Genomic DNA, 19,045 nt, shown 5'->3' with positions numbered 1-19,045 from the left:
TGCTTTGCTAGTTCTAACTGCCTCCGAAGCTGTTCGTGGACCTCCTGCAACTCTGATGCTAAGGCTTCCGCTGCCTGTGGCTCCCCCTCCCCCACTCTCTCTCTTCCCAGGAAGGTTCTGGGATGCCTCCCGTTGTTGGCGAAGAACGGTGTCACCCCCGTGGACACGTGCTTCGTGTTGTTGTAGGCGAACTCGGCGAGCGGCAGGTAGTCCACCCATGTTGCAGGCTGCTGATTTGCGTAGCATCTCAGGTACTGCTGCATGACGGCGTTGACCCGCTCCGCTTGTCCGTTGGTCTGCGGGTGTCTCGCCGACGCTAGGTTGATCTTGACGTTCAGGATGCCGATCAGCTTCTGCCAGAAGTTCGAGATGAACTGTCGCCCCCGGTCGGACAGGATAGACCGTGGTAGACCGTGAACCCTGAACACGTGGTCTATGAACAGTTTGGCGGTCTGTTCCGCCGTGGCCACCTTCGCGCACGGAATGAAGTGGGCCATTTTGGTGAACATGTCCACCACCACTAGCACTGCTGTCTTGCCCCTCGAGCTGGGCAGATCCGTGACAAAGTCCAGGGCCACCCTCTCCCACGGTTCGAGCGGTGTCTGCAGCGGTTCCAGCAGTCCCGCCGGCGGTTTGTGCACTGACTTGGCCCTTTGGCAGGTGTTGCACCTCGAGACGTAATCCGCGACTTCCCCCCGCATCTTGGGCCACCAAAAATCTCTGGCTACTAACTCTACAGTCTTCTCTTTGCCAAAGTGCCCGGCAGTGGGTGCGTCGTGCAACTGCTGCAGTACCTTCGCGCGGAGGTCGTCTCCCGGTACGTAGAGGGCCCCTTTGCGGATGAGCAATCCGTCGCGTATCTGGAACTCGTCGTCCTTCGCCGTGCCCCTGTGCACCTCCTCCATCTTGGCTTGTGCGAAGGGGTCCTCCTGCAGCGCGCGACGTACAGCATCCAGGTCCACGGTTGCCGAAGCGCACGCCCACGCTTTCGGTGCGAAAATGTGCTTGGCCGCCGCTGGTGCCGCCTCCTCGAGGTATTGCGGCTTCCTGGACAGTGCATCCGCCATGACGTTGTTGTCGCCTGGGATGTACTCTATCCTGAAGTCGAAGTCCACAAAGAACTCCGCCCATCGTATGTGCCTCTGGTTCAGGAACCGTGCCGTGCGCCAGTACTCCAGGTTCTTATGGTCTGTGCGGACCTGCACTGTGTGTTTGGCTCCGATAAGGAAGTGCCGCCACGCCTTGAATGCTGCATGAATGGCTAGCAACTCCCTGTCCCAGATGGTGTAGTTCTGCTCTGACGTGCTGAGCTTCCTGGAGTAGAAGGCGCACGGTCTCCAGTCCCCATGCGGGTCTTGCTGCAACAGTACTGCTCCCACGGCCCTGTCTGAGGCGTCCGTTTCAACCCTCATCGGTCTGCTGGGATTCACATGCAGTAGCTGCTCTTCTGACGAGAAGAGACGCTTGAGTTTCTGAAAGGACTGCTCCGCTTGCTCCGTCCAGATGAACTTCTTCTTCTTGGAGCTGAGCGTGTCGGTAATGGCCGCCGTCTGCATAGCGAACCCCTTGATGAACTTGCGGTAAAAGTTAGCAAAGCCAACAAACCTCTGGACCTCCTTCCGATTGTGCGGGCTCTTCCAGTCCAACACTGAGCGAACCTTGGCGCTGTCCATGGCGAGCCCCTTGTCCGACAATTTGTAGCCCAGGAAATCCACCTCCGTCATGTCGAACTGGCACTTCTCCAGCTTGGCGTACAGTCTGTGCTCCTGCAGTCTCTGCAGAACTTCCTTGACGTCTCTCTCGTGAGCCTCCTGCGATTCTGAAAATATCAGGATGTCGTCCAGGAAGCAGACGCACTTCTTGTAGAGGAGTCCCGCTAACACGTGATGCATGAAGGCTTGAAAACAGTGGGAGCCATTTTGTAATCCAAAGGGCATAACTCTGTATTCATAGGTGCCCAGGGGCGTGAACATGGCCGTCTTCCACTCGTCGCCTTCCCGTATGCGAATCAGGTTGTACGCCCCTCGCTGATCCAACTTGGTGAAAACGCGTCCTTTTCTCACCGTCGCGAGCAGGTCGTCGATCTTGGGCATGGGGAAGGCTGTGGGCTTGGTTTTCGAGTTCAAAATTCTATAGTCCACCACAAGCCTTTTTTGGGGCGTGTCCTTTTTCTTCACAAAGAATACGGGACTGCCCCCCACTGCCTTGGACTCCCGGATGAAGCCGCGCTTCAAGTTGTGATCTATGAACTCCCTGAGTTCCTGCAGTTCGTCTTCAGACATGGAATACAGTTTCCCGGTCGGCAGCGTCGCCCCCGGCAGGAGGTCAATCTTGCAGTCATAGGACCTGTGGGGAGGTAGCTTGTCCGCTTCCTTCTCGCAGAAAACCTCCAAAAACGCTGCGTACTTGATGGGCACTGCTTGCAGCGTGCCTAATTGTAGCTGCGGGTCATCCTCTTCCCCTTCCGTGCTAGGCAGAATGCAATGTTCCGCACAGTAGGAGGAGCCGAAAGTCAGTTGGCGCTGGTACCAAGCCAATGCTGCGCTGTGCCTGTGCAGCCAACTCATGCCTAATACTACAGGCGTGTCCGACAGTTGGGTGACATTGAAGCTGATGACTTCTCGGTGATTCCCAATTTGCATCACCATCGGAGGCGTTTGCTTCACCACCTGCCCCCCCAGCAATTCCCTGCCATCCACCGTGACAACCTTCAGGGGCAGCGTGGCTGGCAGTAGCGCTATGCTGTGTTGTTGAATGAAATCCAGTCCTATAAAGTCTGCGTTACTGCCAGAGTCAATGGTAATTGGTACTTCCATAGTGAGTCCATTGGGTAGCTGGAGCGATGCGGTGAGCTGCACCACTGGTTTGGGTGGGAGGGGGTCTGTGGGCTGCAAAATTTCTGGGGACTGCTTCACTGACTCGTCTGGCTGGGCCCCAGTGCCTCTTCCTCCAGCCAGACTCCGTCGTTTCCCTGCTGTGGTTCTCTCTGCTGAGTTGCTTCTGTTACTGTTGCGGAGGCTGCAGTGTGCTTGTGGAGCCTCTGGGGACACTCTTTCACCATGTGCTGAGCACTGTCGCAGATGTAGCACTTCCTGTTCCCTCTAGGAGGCTTCGCTTTGACTGCTCCTGGTGTTAGGGCTCTGGTAGCTGACTGAGCCCTGGCGCCTCCAATCTCCATCGGTTCCTCTCCTCCTCCCTGCGGAGGCGTGGATTGCGCACGCGCTGCATCCTTGGGAAAGAGGGGAGGTGCTCTCGCTGGCGTGCGTCCCCAACGCCCTTCTTCTCTGCTCCATGGACGTTCTTCCAGGCGCACCCCAATCGACAGCGCCCTCTGTACCACCTCCTGAGTGCTCTGGGGTCTCTCCCCCCTTGCAATTTCGTCTTTCACATTTGCATTCAAGCCTTCCCAAAAAAGGTCTCTGACTGGAACAGAATCTTTTTCCCATCCCAGCGCATGGACGAATGCAAAAAAGCGGGAATGATACTGCCTTACACTGGCTCTCCCTTGTTTCAGCCCATGTATGTCTTTTCTGGCGATATCAATGTCTATATTTGATAAAAAACACGAATCCATCGCTTTAATGAATGCATCCGCACTTCGGAGCGCCGGATCCTTATCTCTCCACAGATTGCGCAGCCACGCTTTAGCTTCTCCATGCAAATGGGATAAGATAAATCCCACCTTCTCTTGCTCATCTCTAAAGTCTTTATCCAGCAGTTGCAGCGCAAACAGCACGTCTGCTCGGAAGTTAGGGTACTGCTGTAAATTCCCATCGAAATGAGATACAAGGCTGCCTCCTCTTTTCCCCAGCCCAATCCCCTCTGATTTGGGTCCCGGTTGCCCCTGCTTAGTAAGCACTTCCAACCTGGCTTGGAGATCCCCGCAGGCGGCAGCCGCTTCGTCTTCCCTTTTCCTGGATGCGAGTATCTCCGCGTTGAGTTGTGTCACTGCATTTTGCAGGGCTGCTATTTGCTGTTCTGTAGTCATCTTGCTTGACTTTTGTGAGCTCGCGAAGCACCAATCTTCGCCCCTCGCTGCGTCCACTCACGTTGCGAGGTTTTTGGTGCAAAACTGAGATGGAGCTTACTGTCAGAGCTGGCTCCAGGTCCCAGCTCACAGAGGACCAACGCTAGCCGGTAGTAATGTACAAAAGTCTTTATTGAAGTACAGTTTCCATTTTCAAGCCGCAGCGCCCAGCTCTACGTCTAGGGGCTAGACCGGCGAAGCTCCATCTGAGTCTCCACCCCCTGTACACCAACTTAAGACTTTAACCTTACTCCACCTCTTCCGTCTCTCCTTTCTCCTCTGGGTCCTTCTGCCCCCCGGGGTCTCCTCCTTTCTGGACTCTTCTGACGCTGACGCTGACCCCCCTGACTCCTCCCCCTCTTTTCGGCGGGCTTTGGGACCTGGCTCCCTATCCGGGCTGCCAACTGCGCCGCCCTCCTGTACATTTGAACTTGGCGCGCGCGCCCAGCCTTCAACCTTCCTCTTGACCGTTTCCTCGCTCCCCGATGGAGGCGTGGCCAATCCTGACTCATGTCCTCCCGCTGGCGGTGAGCCACCTGATCCCGATACCTGGGACTCCTCCCCCCTACTGCGCTCTGGTGGGGAAGCTGGTCCTGATTTCCAACTGCTGCTCTCTGAGTCCCCTCTGGCCCCTTCTTCCTGGGGTGTCCCCCTCGGCACCCCCCTTGCTCTGACCATGGGAGCCCCTTTCTGTGAATCTTCCGATTCGCTGGAAAGACTCAGAGACCTCGGACCGCTGTCATCGCTAACATTTCCTTCGGATTCCTCCCCCTCGCTCTCTATTTCCTCCCTTTCCTGTGCCTCTGCTCCTGAGCCCCTGACAATTGCTTTTATATATGTTGGAAGCAGCCTAGAGTTGCTAGGGCAACCCAGTCAGATGGGTGTGGTATAAACAGTAAAATTATTATTATGGATTGGGATGTTTATTTTCTCTGGCTCTTTAATCCTTTGAAAATTGTTTTATGCTCCCCCCCCCCCTGAGTGCCCAATGCAGGTCTGAAATTCAAGGTGGAGCTGGTGGGGATGGGACTGTAGAGGGCAGGTCAGTGCCTATGGTCCCACTCCACATATTCTCTGAATGCATGAGAGTTAACATTATTATTAACTTTCATTTATATAGCAGCCTTAATGTGCATGACTCTGTACACAATTAAGAAAATAAGAAATTCTACCCCAAGGAATGTACAATCTAAAAACTTCTGAATAGGTTGCAATGACTAAATTATCCATTGAAATAATCTGTAAAAGCTCTGGTTTTAATTAAAGAAGGTGGTAAAGAATGCTTATGGACATCCTAACTGTTGGAAACTTCTTCTTTTAAAAAAATAAATAAATTTAAACTATTAGCACACAATGCCTACAGACAGATGAGGATATGTGCTGCTGTTTGGAAAGGGTTTACCAGGGGGAAAAAAAAAACTTACCCTACTGAAGTGTTGCCAGTTATAAGCATGTGAATATAACTTTGCAGGAGGGTCCTATGGTAATGGCATTTGTGAGAAGTATATGAGCAAGATAAACAGGCATGTAGTACATGCGAATGAGGGACCAAAATGCAAACCTGCAATTGATATGTATTCATTATGTGGATCTCCACTTGTTTCACTGCCCAGCAAAGTACCTTCCTAGAGTTATTCTCCGATTCTCTGATTCCTTCTGTGCTCACAGGAACAGGAAATGTAAACCATGTAAAAGAGTTGGCTGTACGTGTTAAGTCTATACGTACCAACATGATGTTATTTCAAATCACTACATTACCTTTCTTTAAATCAGTAAAGTTGTCAAATCATTTGACACATGGCTTAAATTTTGCCAAAATTCTTAAGAAACTGTAGCAGGCCTAGGAGCTGATACGGATGGGTTAAGAGATAAAAGGCATTATTCTACCTGGCTGTCGTGTAAAGCTTAGAATAGCTATTGGCATTTGCTGTTTAAAAATATTAGATGCAGCAGAAGAGACGGATAATGGCCGTGCACTTATAGCCTTTGTTCCATCACCTTCATTTTTTTTTAACTTGACATGTTTTAATTATCATATATGCTAAACAATTGTCACAGGCTCCCAGCCTGGCGGGTTGCTACCTTGGGGTTTGATGCCTTTCGGAGAATAATCTTTGAAACTTTGCCTTTGCAAAACTTTGCTGGCATTCAGTGACTTATTAGCTTCTTGAATGCCTCTGGGCTAAACTAATTCCTTCGGGATTCCTCCAGGCCTGTTAGCCTTGAACTGCATGGCGCAATACTGAAAATCAAGTGGGCTCAGCAGGTTCTCCCTAAAATACAGTACAATAAATAAACTACGTTCCTCAACCTGTTTCTGTATGCTAAACGAAAATGCATTTTTTGGAGAAAAAACACAGTAATCAGAACTGAACAGAGTCAAATATACAGTAACGTTCTTTGGGCTGGGGGTGGTAAAATCAACTGATAAGCTCTTATTTTAGGCAATTTTTTTAAAAAAATATGTCTAATGTAGTTAAACTGGTTTTGTTTTTTTAGATGAAAATTCAGAAATCACCTGGCACATAAGGCACATTTTGCTTTGTCTGCTGCCCGGTTGCAACAAAAGGTCAAAGCCTGTAACAGAAGCCTACAGAAAGGCACTGCAGATGCTGGCCTGATGGTCTAATGTGCTCCTGGGAGCACACCTCCATTATGCAGCTGTTCGCTCCAAATGTCTTTAAAGCAAGCTACCTATAAAGCAGCTTTCAGAAACCAAAGGATTATAAAGGAACAAACACTAGTTGCTATGCCAAGCTTCCATTAGTCTCCCTTCTAATACAAGGCACCTGGGTCTGTTCCCCATTCATCATGGTACAGCTTAAAAAAATAATAATGAGAAAAGTTTATGAAGTACTTTTTTGATCCCTACAGAAAAAAGCACCTTGCTCATCTGCAAAGGGTTCAACCTACCATTGGACACTGGAAAGAAATGAAATGGAGATAGCTACTGCACACCCAAGGTACTCTTTCATTCATACTTGTGGTGTAGATTTTGTACAATTTTTCTCACATAGGAAGAAAGCCCATGCCATGCAAGCAACAAGTTACTGAGGCATCTCACCCCACAACAACTGGTATAATGTTGTGGGTTTTAGCCCCACATTGGGTGAAGGATTTCTGCATTTCAGGGGGGTTGAACTTGATGGCCCTCGTGGCCCCTTCCAACCCTACAATTCTGTGATTCTATGGGGATCCTATTCAGGGACTGGTTAGGTAGGCATCTGCCTTGTATTTAGATGTGACGGGGAATCTTTTCTGGCCACCCCTGGAAGGCCAAATTTGGGGATCAATCACCTGATGCAAGTGATGACCAGTGGTGTTGCACTTTGAAGCCCCATCTGTTGGTACTTTAAAGTGCAGCATGGGGCTGTTTGAAAGCCCTTTTGCACAGAACCCAATGTTGCTCTTTAAACCCAGTGATTTCAGCAGATGGGCGAATAGTCTTGTGGCCAACATAGACCTCCTAATGGATGAAGACTGGCTTGTGGGTTGGAGGTTTCCTACCCTAGCAAGGGATAGGAGATCACTTAGAGTATGTAATGTTAAAGTAAATGGGAGGGAGGAACTGAAGGGGGCATGAAATTATGGTTTGGAAGGTGGTTCTATCATCTGACAGCTGGAAAAGGGAGAGGGAAGATGGTGGAGCATAGTGGAGATTAGATAGGTAAGGATTGGTTTAGGACAGTGGCAGCTAACCTTTCTTGACCTAAGGGCAAGATTCATCCTTGATAAACTCTGAAGGCCTGATGCTAATGGTGAGTATGGACATCCCACACTCTTACTCAACTTTTGTATTCACACACACTTGCACACTTGCACACTCAGATCCATATGGATCAGCTGAGGAGGGAGGATAATCACCTGCTCTCTGCTCAAATGACCAGTCAGATGACTGGGGGGAGGGCAATTTGAATCCTCATCAGGACATTGGTATCTGCCCATGCAGTTTCAATGGTTACTTTAATTTTTTATTGGATGCCACCAAAGTCTTGGATTTCAGAAAAATGTGCTGTGAGGGGTGGGATGGAGTTGTGGGTTAGCCACCCCTAGTTTAGGAGATTACTGGTTCTGATTGCATTTATCCCAGTCCTCAGTTTACTGTGAATTTATCTCTGTATTTTCTCAGACAAACACTCTGTTGTTAACCCTGGGTAATTTCTCAGTGAAAGGGCTGTTTGAATACCTCCCCTGAAACCACCAGCACCCAAATGAGGGGGAAACCCTGACACTGCTTAATAGATCTAGAGTCCTCAGACACAAGCCACCCTGTAATGAAAATTGTTACAGAAAAAATTTAACTGAAATAGCCTTTCCTTTTTAATATTTCCCCTTTTCTGTCTCTATCATATTAACATAATCAAGTTTGTTCCTTCTCCACATTGAAATCGCAGCACGCACGGTACATAGAAGTTCAGTCTTTAGTGAACCATGTTTAAAGTTTTCTCATTACATTAAAACAGGAAGATTAATAAATGCTGACAGCCAATTAAAATAAGTATTAAAGCATACAAAGAAAAATCAGATGGAAGACGTGCAGTGTGGTCCAGCAGGGATAAAAGCGTTTTTTTCAACACATTTGGCTCAAAGTTGAACCAAATGTGCATTTAAACTGGAGGAGTGGAAGATTTCTAGTACCATACCAGAAGAAGATACAAAGAGGATGATATGTGTTGGATCCAGACTTCGTTATGCTTAGAGCACTGAAATCAATGACAAACATTATCCATGATTGAACTCCCACTGATTCCAGTGGGTCTACTACGTGGCTAAGTATGGATCCAATCCTTTTTGTAATTTTTATGTCGTGACATGTGCAGGCAATCTTGAATCTTACATATTTGTAGATGGCGTTCTGCTTATTTAAGAGCTACTGTTTGTAATAGCCCTTTGGAAATAATGTACAGTAATGGACTTTTTAAATGTGATTTTTCTCTCTAGGATAATGGATGCATTGGTAAGTCAGTTGTGAGAAATTTTACCTCGTGTAAGAAATAACAGCCATCTTTAGAATGGGTTTGAAAAATGAAACATGTCAAATTATCTCATAGCCTCTGTCCAGAGTGTACATGAATTGCCAAACCGCAGGCAGATTTGATGTCGCTGGCAGTTTCCACAGTAATATTATCACTCTCGCATTCTCTGCTTTCTTCAAGGGCCCCAGTGCCTCACAACAACCCTGGGAATCGGAGAGGCTGGCAGACTGGAAAATTGACCTAGACCAGGGGTTGGGAGCCTTGTGCTAATTTCATTGGCTGTGGTGGGTGGGTGGGTGGGTGGGTGGGTGGAGAGAGAGAGAGAGAGAGAGAGAGAGAGAGAGAGAGAGAGAGAGAGAGAGAGAAGGGATGAGAGCAAGAGATAGAGAGAGAAAAAGAGATAGGTTAGGGAGACAATGTGAGGATTGGCCCTGTCCACTCTAGTCCCACCCACTGTTGGCTCTGAATCCACTCTGAGGCATTGGGCCTGAAAGTGCGACAACATGCAGACAAAAAACAATGAATCAAAGCCATGATACAGTATCACAGCTGAGCTCCCTGCTTGCTAGAGACAGAGAGTGGTGATGGGACAGAAAAATGTGAATGCAGTAATTTCACATTGTAAGCTTTTTCTGCATCTAGTTTGAGCCTCAGTCACCAAACACAAGAGCTTACCTTTTTCTTTAGAAGTTGTGTTCAACTTTGTGAGGGTTGCATTCAGCATAGGTTACATGATCTAACATTGATGTCTGTAACATGGTATTTATGTATTTTATACTACTAGGACATGGTACTCGTATCTCCTGCTAATTGTGTTAACATTTTACAATCAACCTTGACTGTAATTGAAAGCTAATTGCAGCTATCACTTCATTACTGGAAGGTGTGAATGTGCTATCCCCATTAATTCTCATTGGGTGCCTCAGACCCTCACAATAGGGAAAAGCAAGGTTGCTGTGAGGTAAGCGGATACTGTGGCATCTTTCACACCTATGTTTTGTCGCTCTGCTGCAGATCTGGAGCCCTCTGGGCAGAGACAGCATTTTTCCTCTATTCAACCATGCATCCAACTCATTTAAAATTAATATTCAGTAATACAAACCCCTGCCAGTTTAAGCCCAGAGTTAAACTTATCTCATGACAACTATGGCTCCACAAAACCAGATTGTTGGGAGCTAAGGCTCGTGCCTTAACCAATGTGCCCCATCAGCAAGTCATTATATTGTATGATGTCACAAATTGTGCTTGCTTGTAACTTAAGGCACATCTGCAAGATACAAAGCTATTTTCTCCTGGCTATCTTGTGCAAGAGAAGGGAGGGAGAGCTTGGTGGTTTATTGAGAAACCACAAAGTGCATTTCCCCTGACTCTCTGTTAGTCTCAACCCTGCCCTCTGCTGACTGGAGGCATGAAAGGTTTCTTATACACAACAGTTTGAGCCAACTCCCTATGCTCTTAAGCGGTAGAACGGACTGGGTGAAATCTGGAACGGCAATGTGATGCATTCCCAGAAGATAAGAACCTAAGAAGATATCAGCTAGATCAGACCAAAGGCCTACCTACCCCATCAATTTGTTCCCACAGTGGCCAACCGAATGTCAATGTAAAGCCCACAAACAGAACATGGGGTCAAGAGTCTTTTTCTTCAAGGTGCTCTGCTTTAGTGGACACAGGTCTGTTCTAGGGATGCACTTGAAAATACCACATATTCCTAAAAAACCCCCAACTAAAATAAATAAGAAGCACATCCAAACCATACATGAAAACATAAAACCAACAGGGTGCCCGTCTAACCACCGGGGGAACCTCCAAGAAGGCCTTGCATATGATGCAAGTCTATACGTGATCTGATGTGGTCCTCGGACCATTTCAGATATTCCTGTCTGTTGCTCTTGTTAGCCAGCAGAATTATCTATGTCCCAGTGACAAACTCTTTCCCCAAATAAGATTGGCAAGCCAAATCTTTTTAAATTACCTGCCTTAGTACGACGCTAGCAAATCTGCCTAATTAAAGAAGAGCTGTCAGTGGTCAAGATAATTCACAAGCATATATATATTTTAATTAAAAAAATTTTTTGATTCTCCTTTTTCCACAATATAATCCTATAATGCTTCCCCCCCCCAGTCCCCCCCCCGCCAAATCTGTATGAAGAAAATAATAGCAGGAGGATACTAATCATCAGTTTGGTACAGCTGAAACCGGCACAGCTGGCAGATGAGTATTTTAATGTATTTCTAAATTAAGCAAGGCAGTTTAAAGGAAACATCATGCATAAATCCAATCTGCCAGTGGTTTAAAGTAAGGTCTTTATCTGTGCTGAGGTAGAAAGAATAGCTACCTTATGGTTTATCATACTGTGGTGGGTTATCTTTTCTAATGAAGCTTGTGTCCCCCAAAGCATTCTGGGGATAGTTTGTGCTCAGATTGGTCTATAATAATACAATGGTACAGATTTAATGAATTGAAGAGTGGCATTTCTTTCCAGCAATGCCCAATTGGAGCTTGCTTCCCAGAGAAATTAAAACTGTAAATGAAAGCAATTAATGCATATCACAAAGCAGAATACTCTATATTGATTTCTGTGGCCTATATTGTGGCTGCCTTTAATAAATCTCTGAGGCTAATAATAATAATAATAATAATAATAATAATAATAGAATTAACAGAGGTCTTGGGGAAATGAACTAATGAACCCTGTTTGTATTTGTATTAATATCCCATTTTTGCTTCAAGGATTTAAATAACATTACCTCCAATATAGTACAATCGAGCTGTTACTAATTTGCTTCTTGGGCACAAGAGAATAGACCTAATCTTAATTTCCAAAATGTACTGATTTTTCTACTTTGCAAATGGAAAGTCTTTTGTCGCGTCCTGAAAATGTTCAGTTGCAATTGGCATTAAATGTCTATAGCAAGAATGGGAAACCTGCAGCCCAAAGGCTCCATGTGGCCCTTGGCATAATTTTAGGCAGTGGCTTGGGGTTGAGGAACGGGTGGCGGGGGGGGGGGAGAGAGAAAGAGAGAGAGAGAAAAGAGGTGGCAAAGAGAGACAGAAAAACAAGATGTGGCACTTTAGGCGCTAGCAAATAATGCCTTTAATCAGGTAAGGATGTAGTATGCACCGACTTTTTCTTTAAGAGACTTGCTGGGTGTGGTTCTCTCCATAGCTCAGTGGGAACTAGCTGGAACCTTAGATGTAACTACCTACCAAGTTCTGGGTCCTCTTTTGATCATTTGTTCAGAAATGAAAGCAGCTACTGAATTTTTCTTGGCACCTGCTTTTTCCTAGTATTTGGGCAGACCTGTTGCAAGGTTTCCTCACCTGTTGAGTCCTTTTTGCAAACCCACAGAATCAGGGCCTGCCTGCTCATGAGGAATGACATGACAATTTACTTCTGCCACCCTGATGCTGAACACACTTTCTTAGCAATAAGCAGCGTTTTCTTGTAGAACGAAATAAGAACAAAAAAGGGTGCTGTGATGGCCAGGTACCAGGTGATTGCTGTTGCCCCAGTAATATGTTGTTCTTGGGTGGCCATTTGGACCCCTCTGGGGCAGTGTGGCCCCAAAGTCCATCTCTAGGTGCACCACAGTTTAGGAGGAAAGTTGAGTTGTGTGAAGCCTGCTCATTGCTTCTTTCTACATACACACTCTATTGCTCCCCAGGCTAATAGCTGTGCCAGACACTTCCATCAAAGTCCACATGTAGCTCTGTTGACTAGAGCAGCCACAAGGCAGGTCTTCCTAGCTTTCCTCTGGTTGTTAAGCTAATAGACTGCAAGTCCCCTGAGAGATAGTTTGGGTTCCGGAAAGCCTGCTATTCAAGGCAGAGTGTTCCCTTGGGACTCTCAGTCTCTGGACTATGTCAAGTCATCCTTTTCTTACTCTGTGTTTTTGCAAGGGAAGCAGGAATCCCCCAGTACTTTCTGCTGCTGGATTGCATTTCTTCCAAGTGTATAGGAGTGGAAGGTATGTGAGAGCAGAATACAAAAAAAATAATTTAAAGAGACCAAGGCGATTTCATTAATGGTATGTGATTGGCGGGCGGGTAAGCGAAAATTGCAGAGAAATGGCAGTCATGGACTATAGGTGCCAACATCAGTATCTTTAAATGGAGCCATCCTTTTTACAGTCCAATTTACTTTTGATTTTCTCTGCCGCTCTAGACCTTGGTGCCCTTTATTATAAAATGCCAGAGGCGTATCTAGGGGTTGGCCTAGGTAATTCCTAATGTGGCTACTGTGCTAAAATGTTGGGGGTTTTTTGGGTGTGTGTGTGTGCACCACTTACACAGTTCCTTGCCAAGCGGGTGGTGGTGTTTTTTTCCTGTAAACGTTCCTTTTCAGCAACATTCACACGATTAACTGGCAATGAGAGCGGAAACTGGCATGCATGGAATTTTCAATGATTTTCATGGCTTCCTCACATTGAATGGTTATTTGAAGAGGCCCCAAGCCTTGCATATCTAGCTATGTTTTAAAGTGAACCAGGTTTTTACAGCATATTATCAAATCTTTTGCCAGTGAATGGAATGGATTGAGCTGTATGTTATTGCGCTTTAAGAGCTGTTCCCTTTTGACTTTATGTTCACAGAACGACTGTATGTTCTCTGCAGTAACATTTCCTGTACGAGTTCTGTAAAGGTCACATTCTCTTAGCTGCTAATGGTCATTGTGATGCCTCAAAAGCAAAGAAAAATGAACTCCACTGTTTTACTCTTTAAATCTCAGTGAGTGACATGGGGAGAAAAAGGCAGAAGAAAGTCTGTATATATGAGAGAACTCCTTTCGTAATTTCCCTCCCTCAAACTACAATAAGGTCTCACACTGGCATCTCTTTTTGCTTTTCCTGAAACACCCTAAGGCAAATCTATATTCTCTAAGGGATTTGAGGTTTCTAATCTTGCATTCATTCATTTGTGTTTGGCATATAACAATTTATTTCCTGGAAAATTCTAGAAAGAAGCCCTTTTATATTTATTAGCTATCCTCTTTTATTAGGAAGAGGGTTTTTTTTCTTGTCAGAATATACAAATGGGTTTTCCTAACTGTTGTAAATGGAATGTCATTATAAAATAATGTGGCCGCATCTGCACCATGCCTTTTAAAAAACTGTAATGCTGCTTTGCATTCGTTCCTCCCCCTAAAGAATACTGAGAACTGTAGCTTATTAAGGGTGCTGAGAGTTCTTAGGAAGTCTCTATTCTCCTCACAGAGCTACAATCAATCCCTCTTTCTGGAGAACTCTGGGAATTGTCACTGTGCAATTGGAACAGGAGTCTCCTAACAACTCTCAACTCCCTTAACAAACCACAGGTTCCAGGATTTGGGGGCACGGGGAGGAGGGGAAGCCATGACTGTTAACAAGGTATCAGAATGTGGCCACATCATGTGGGGAATAAGAGGTGATGTAAAGGTTTGTGGCACTTGCTTCCATAGGAGTCTTGTGATGGCCACCAACCTAGATGGCTTTAAAAGAGGATTAGCCAAATTCATGAAGGAGAGGGCTATCTAAGGCTGCTAGTCATGCTATCTCTCTTCTGCTTCCATACCGTAATGCTTCTGAATACCGGTTGCTGGAAACCACAGGAGGAGAGAGGACTCTTGTGACCGAATCCTGCTTGTGGGTTTCTCACAGGCATCTGGATGGCCACTGTGAGAACAGGATGCCATACTAGATGGGCCATTGGCCTCATCCAGCAGGCTTTTCTTATGTTCTTAAGATTGAAAAAAAGCAGCATTGTTGCCATTACTTATTCTCTTAGAGTGTTTTTGCACACATATAATAGTAAACATACTGTGTATACTGTGAACAGACGTGCATATTCCTGACTGCTGCTGGAAGTGTACCTGTTAGTAGTTCACGCCTCCGATGCTGCACATGAGATTGGTGTAAACCACATGCCTGTCTGGGAAGAGTGTGGGAATGGAAGACAGTCTTAGCTCTTCTGCTGTATGTACTGTACTGTACTTTTGCTTTTACTTGTTCCTGTTTCTTCTCTCGGAGCTGGAGAGAGAGGACGCCATGATTCCTTTGTCTGTACACTGTACATAGTGTGTAAATAAATATGTAGATTAGCTCTACGATGTCTCATACTTGCTGTGTTATGCTAGAAGATTAGTGTGCAAGAAGGGAAATGCCTTTTCCAGAGCTGCGCATACCGGAGAACGCTCGGAGTTCAGGGGCTGCAGGGGCAGTACCCACTCCCAACAGTACCCACTCCCAAATCCAATGGAACTGGCACTTTCACAACTTCTGCATAATGTTTGTTCTGCACTTGCATGGAATCCATTCATTCAGTGTGGCAGGACCTACTCTTACAAACTCCATACCTCTAAATACAAGGCAAGTCCCTCTCTGTACTGTTTTTGGACACCTGCTAAAAACCATTTTGTTTAGGAAAGCCTACAACATGTAATTTTATTGTTTTTCTTAACTGCAGATTTTATCTAGATCAATTTTTATTAGATCAACTTCATTTTAATGTTTGGGTTTATTGGTATTTTGTTATGAGTGTTTTGCATGATTTAATGCAAACCACTGATAAAAGTTTTGTTTTTTTATAAGCAGTATATAAATCCTGCTGAAGACAACTCCCACACCCCAACGTTCTGCTTCATCTATGCTTTGCTTCATCTATGCTTTGCTTAGCTCTGTCTTGACAAAGCTGGCCTAATTTAAGCTTTCCGGATACAGTAGTCTGAAAGCACTAGTGCCAGTGGATGATGCAATTTACCCCTGTATAATGGGACCCGTCAGACCCTCAGAAGATGCTCTTACTTCAGAGTGCTCCTGGTGGATCCCTCACTTTCGAGAAATATCAGGATCCAACTCATTACAAGGTTTCTCATGTTGTCTCTAAACAAGTGTTCAAGTTAATCCCAAACTCCAGACAGTGATTTCTGCCCAGCCCTCCTCTGTTTGAACTCCTTTGTTTCCTTCAGCTTCCTCTCTGTTCCTTATCTGAACAATTATCTCCTCCCACCTTCCCTTATACTTGCATTCCTTTTATCTGTCCTTAGATCCTCTGTCCTATCTCGCTTCCAGCCAAGAACGGCTGCCTTTTATGCTGCCATGGCACATGCCAGGCTGTTTCCTTTGACTCATCTTCGCCCTCCGCATTCCCCTTACATTCTCCCCAGATTTACAACTGGGGGGGGGGGGTCAGCTGCCAAGACCATTGAGAGCACTTGGCATTGCTTGCCCTGCTCCACACATTCCTCCTAATGCAAATAGCACTTTCAGAGGAGGGATTTTTTTCCTTTGGACTGCAGCAAAGAGAAGAAAAAGGTTAAATCCCCCCTCCATCCCTGCAGTGATCCCAACAAATAGCTCCCTCCACAAGTTGATCCCTTAGCCCTTTCAGACCTATCTGCAACTCTGTGACTGGAATCATTCACCTCTCTTAACAGTCAGACCATCTCAGATCCATACACCAACTGCCCATCTCTTCCTTAATTCGACAAAACCTCCTGATTGTCACCTTCTGAGGTTTCTATGGCCTCCCCCAGTCTAATCTTACCATTTTCTCTCGTTATAACCCTGCTTGTGACCTTCACTCTTCCAACTCTACCAGCTTCAGCCTGCTCCATGCTCTCTTCACCTCTGTCCTTTCATATTGCTCTTTAAAACTCACCCTTACCAGCCAGCCTTTCCCTTAACTCCACGGTCTTGACGGCCTTGATAGTTTGCTCCTTGACACACACACACTACTTAAAGTAGCTCTTGCTTCAATTTGGTTTGCAATGCGAGTGGAAAATCCTGCCTTAGCCAGAATGCTTATTTGCACCACAAATGCTTCTCTTCTCTTGTTTTTCCTCCTGGAGCAGAGATAAGATGGGAACCTAAAAGGGACAATCCAGCCTCACATGTGAAAACAGCCTGAGTCATAGTCATCCCTTGTTACTTTATTCTCTTCCTTCCATTCTCACCCTTTTTTGTTTCTTGTGGAAATACAGAATCTAAGCAGCTCTGGGGGAGGGACAGTTTTCTTTAAAAATACCAGACATGATGCTGATGCTGATGATATATGATGTACTGACACTGTGTATGAAGTGCCTGGAGGATTAACACTCTCTCTGAATCAGGGTCTATGGATCTCCTCTGAAATGCTTGTGGAATATATTGGTAGATAAACCACAGCTAATGTCATATGGGGTGTGGAACCTTTCTTTTTTAGCCTTCCCCCCTCATGGGCAACCTTCTGAAGGCCACATACCAGTGACAGGCAGGTCCAGAGGTGAAAGTGGGCAGAACCTGAAGGGGAAGCATGAAGGTGTGGGCTGTCAATGGCTACTAGCCATGACAGCTACACTCTGCCTCTGCAGTTGACGGCAGTAGTGCTTCTGAATACCTGTAGCTGGAAGCGACAGGAGGTGAGAGTGCTCATGCAATCATGTCCCTGCTCCCCAGTTTCCTGAGTGACCCTTGTGAGAACAGAAACATGGACTAGAGGTACGTTGGCCTGATTCAGCATGCTAGTCTTATGTTCTTAAGTACAGACAGGGCCAGCACCAGAATCACTGCTGACATCTCCACTGCAGAAGGCCCAGGAAGACATGAGGCTCTCCCACTCTGTTGCAGAGATTACTGCAGAAGGGTGGGTTCCTTTAAATAAATCAGCCTCTTGCGGCACAGGTGCTGTTGGCAGTTAGGCTGCATCTGCATTTGCATCTGCTGCTATATATGGGCTCAGTTTCAGCTTGTTCCTTCCTGGAACAGCAACAGAGCTTGCCTTACAATTAGTTGGGGACTTGCTTTATTGTGCTGCTGCCGAGCAAGACACTACCCCCCCCAGCATGTGCTGCCTGAGGCAGTTGCCTCACTTTACCTAATGATAGGGTTGGCCCTGCTCAATATCCTTTCCCTCTCTCCATTCTTTCTCCACAGCCACCATTCGATTGTGAGGTCCTGGGGCTTGGGAGCCTGAAAGAACAGGAGCTTCATGTAATAAATGATGCATCCCATTTTTCAGAGAATGGCCCATTAATCAGTTTTGATCATTCCATCCTGGGTAGTCAGAGTTCCTAAAAGAGAGAGTCCCCTGAGGCCATTTCACCTTACCATGAAAGAATTTTGCGCAGCTGAGAATTAACAACTCCCCACTTTTAAAGGAAAGTCAACTTTTTCTATTTTTACATATTGAAGATTCCATTTACATTTAAAATATTTAGCATGAAGGTCAAGTTTTTTTTTAAAAAAACAACCCATCCCAAAATCTTTATGTGCAAAAAAGAAAGGAAAATGGAACATTATATTAGAAAGGACATTAATTGTGTTCATTCTTCCTATTATTATTTATTTCCCTGGAATTGCCCCCTTTGTGGGGGGCAGGGGAGTCAACTGTATTATATTTTAGAAGACAATTATTATCTCAAGGAGGCTTAGGTGACACATACAACAATGCTTCTTATGTGCCGAGAGATCCCGTGAGGCCTAAGGTCTTTCAGTATTTAATTCTGTTTTCTCTGTATCTATTCCATAAAGTTAGAGTTTCGCATGCCTAGTTATGCTGAAACAGCACAGTGTGGGAATTGCAACCTTCTAGATAAATTTCTGCAAAGGTCCCAAGGTGATTTCTGCTTTAGGGAGTTTCCACTAGTCCTAAAGCTATCTCTGTTGGCTGCTTGCCCTACATTAGTTTGTCCTTCACTTTGGTGGAGATGCCTAAATAACCACAATTCAAGATGTGACATAAACACAAGGTGTGCCTTATCATGTAACCCCTGCATAAGAACATCTTTGCTAGTGGAACTTTGACCCAGGCTATCCAGAAAGTTCTGTGTACCAGCCAAACTTCAGGAGTCACACCTGTTGCTGAGTGGGATTCTCAGCAACCAAAAAGAGACAGGGCATAAGCTATTTTCAATGCTTTGCTGTTTCCTTTGGGCTGTTTAATTAAATCTTTAGCCTTCAGCCCATTTCATTATGCTCTGAATCCAAAAAGAGACTCTGCCCCTTGGCAGAACATCAACACCCAAACTTTTAAGGTCATGCAGTGCTGTTGTTTTTAAGCTGTTTCTGTCTCAATGTCAGCATT

General features: G+C 45.8%; 1 long non-coding RNA gene across 1 annotated transcript in view; it reads left to right on the top strand.

Moving 5' to 3' along the window:
• LOC144329271 (uncharacterized) overlaps nucleotides 1-19,045 on the top strand; it is a 179,078-nt gene that overhangs the window by 34,478 nt on the left and 125,555 nt on the right. Inside the window, exon 2 of the long non-coding RNA XR_013394748.1 lies at nucleotides 6,902-6,990. This is a non-coding gene — a long non-coding RNA (uncharacterized LOC144329271). The remainder of the gene's footprint in view (nucleotides 1-6,901; nucleotides 6,991-19,045) is intronic.

Source organism: Podarcis muralis, chromosome 12 (assembly GCF_964188315.1).
Source record: "Podarcis muralis chromosome 12, rPodMur119.hap1.1, whole genome shotgun sequence".
In the NCBI taxonomy this organism is placed as follows: Eukaryota; Metazoa; Chordata; class Lepidosauria; order Squamata; family Lacertidae; genus Podarcis; species Podarcis muralis.
This window is presented reverse-complemented; position numbering and strand designations above follow the sequence as displayed.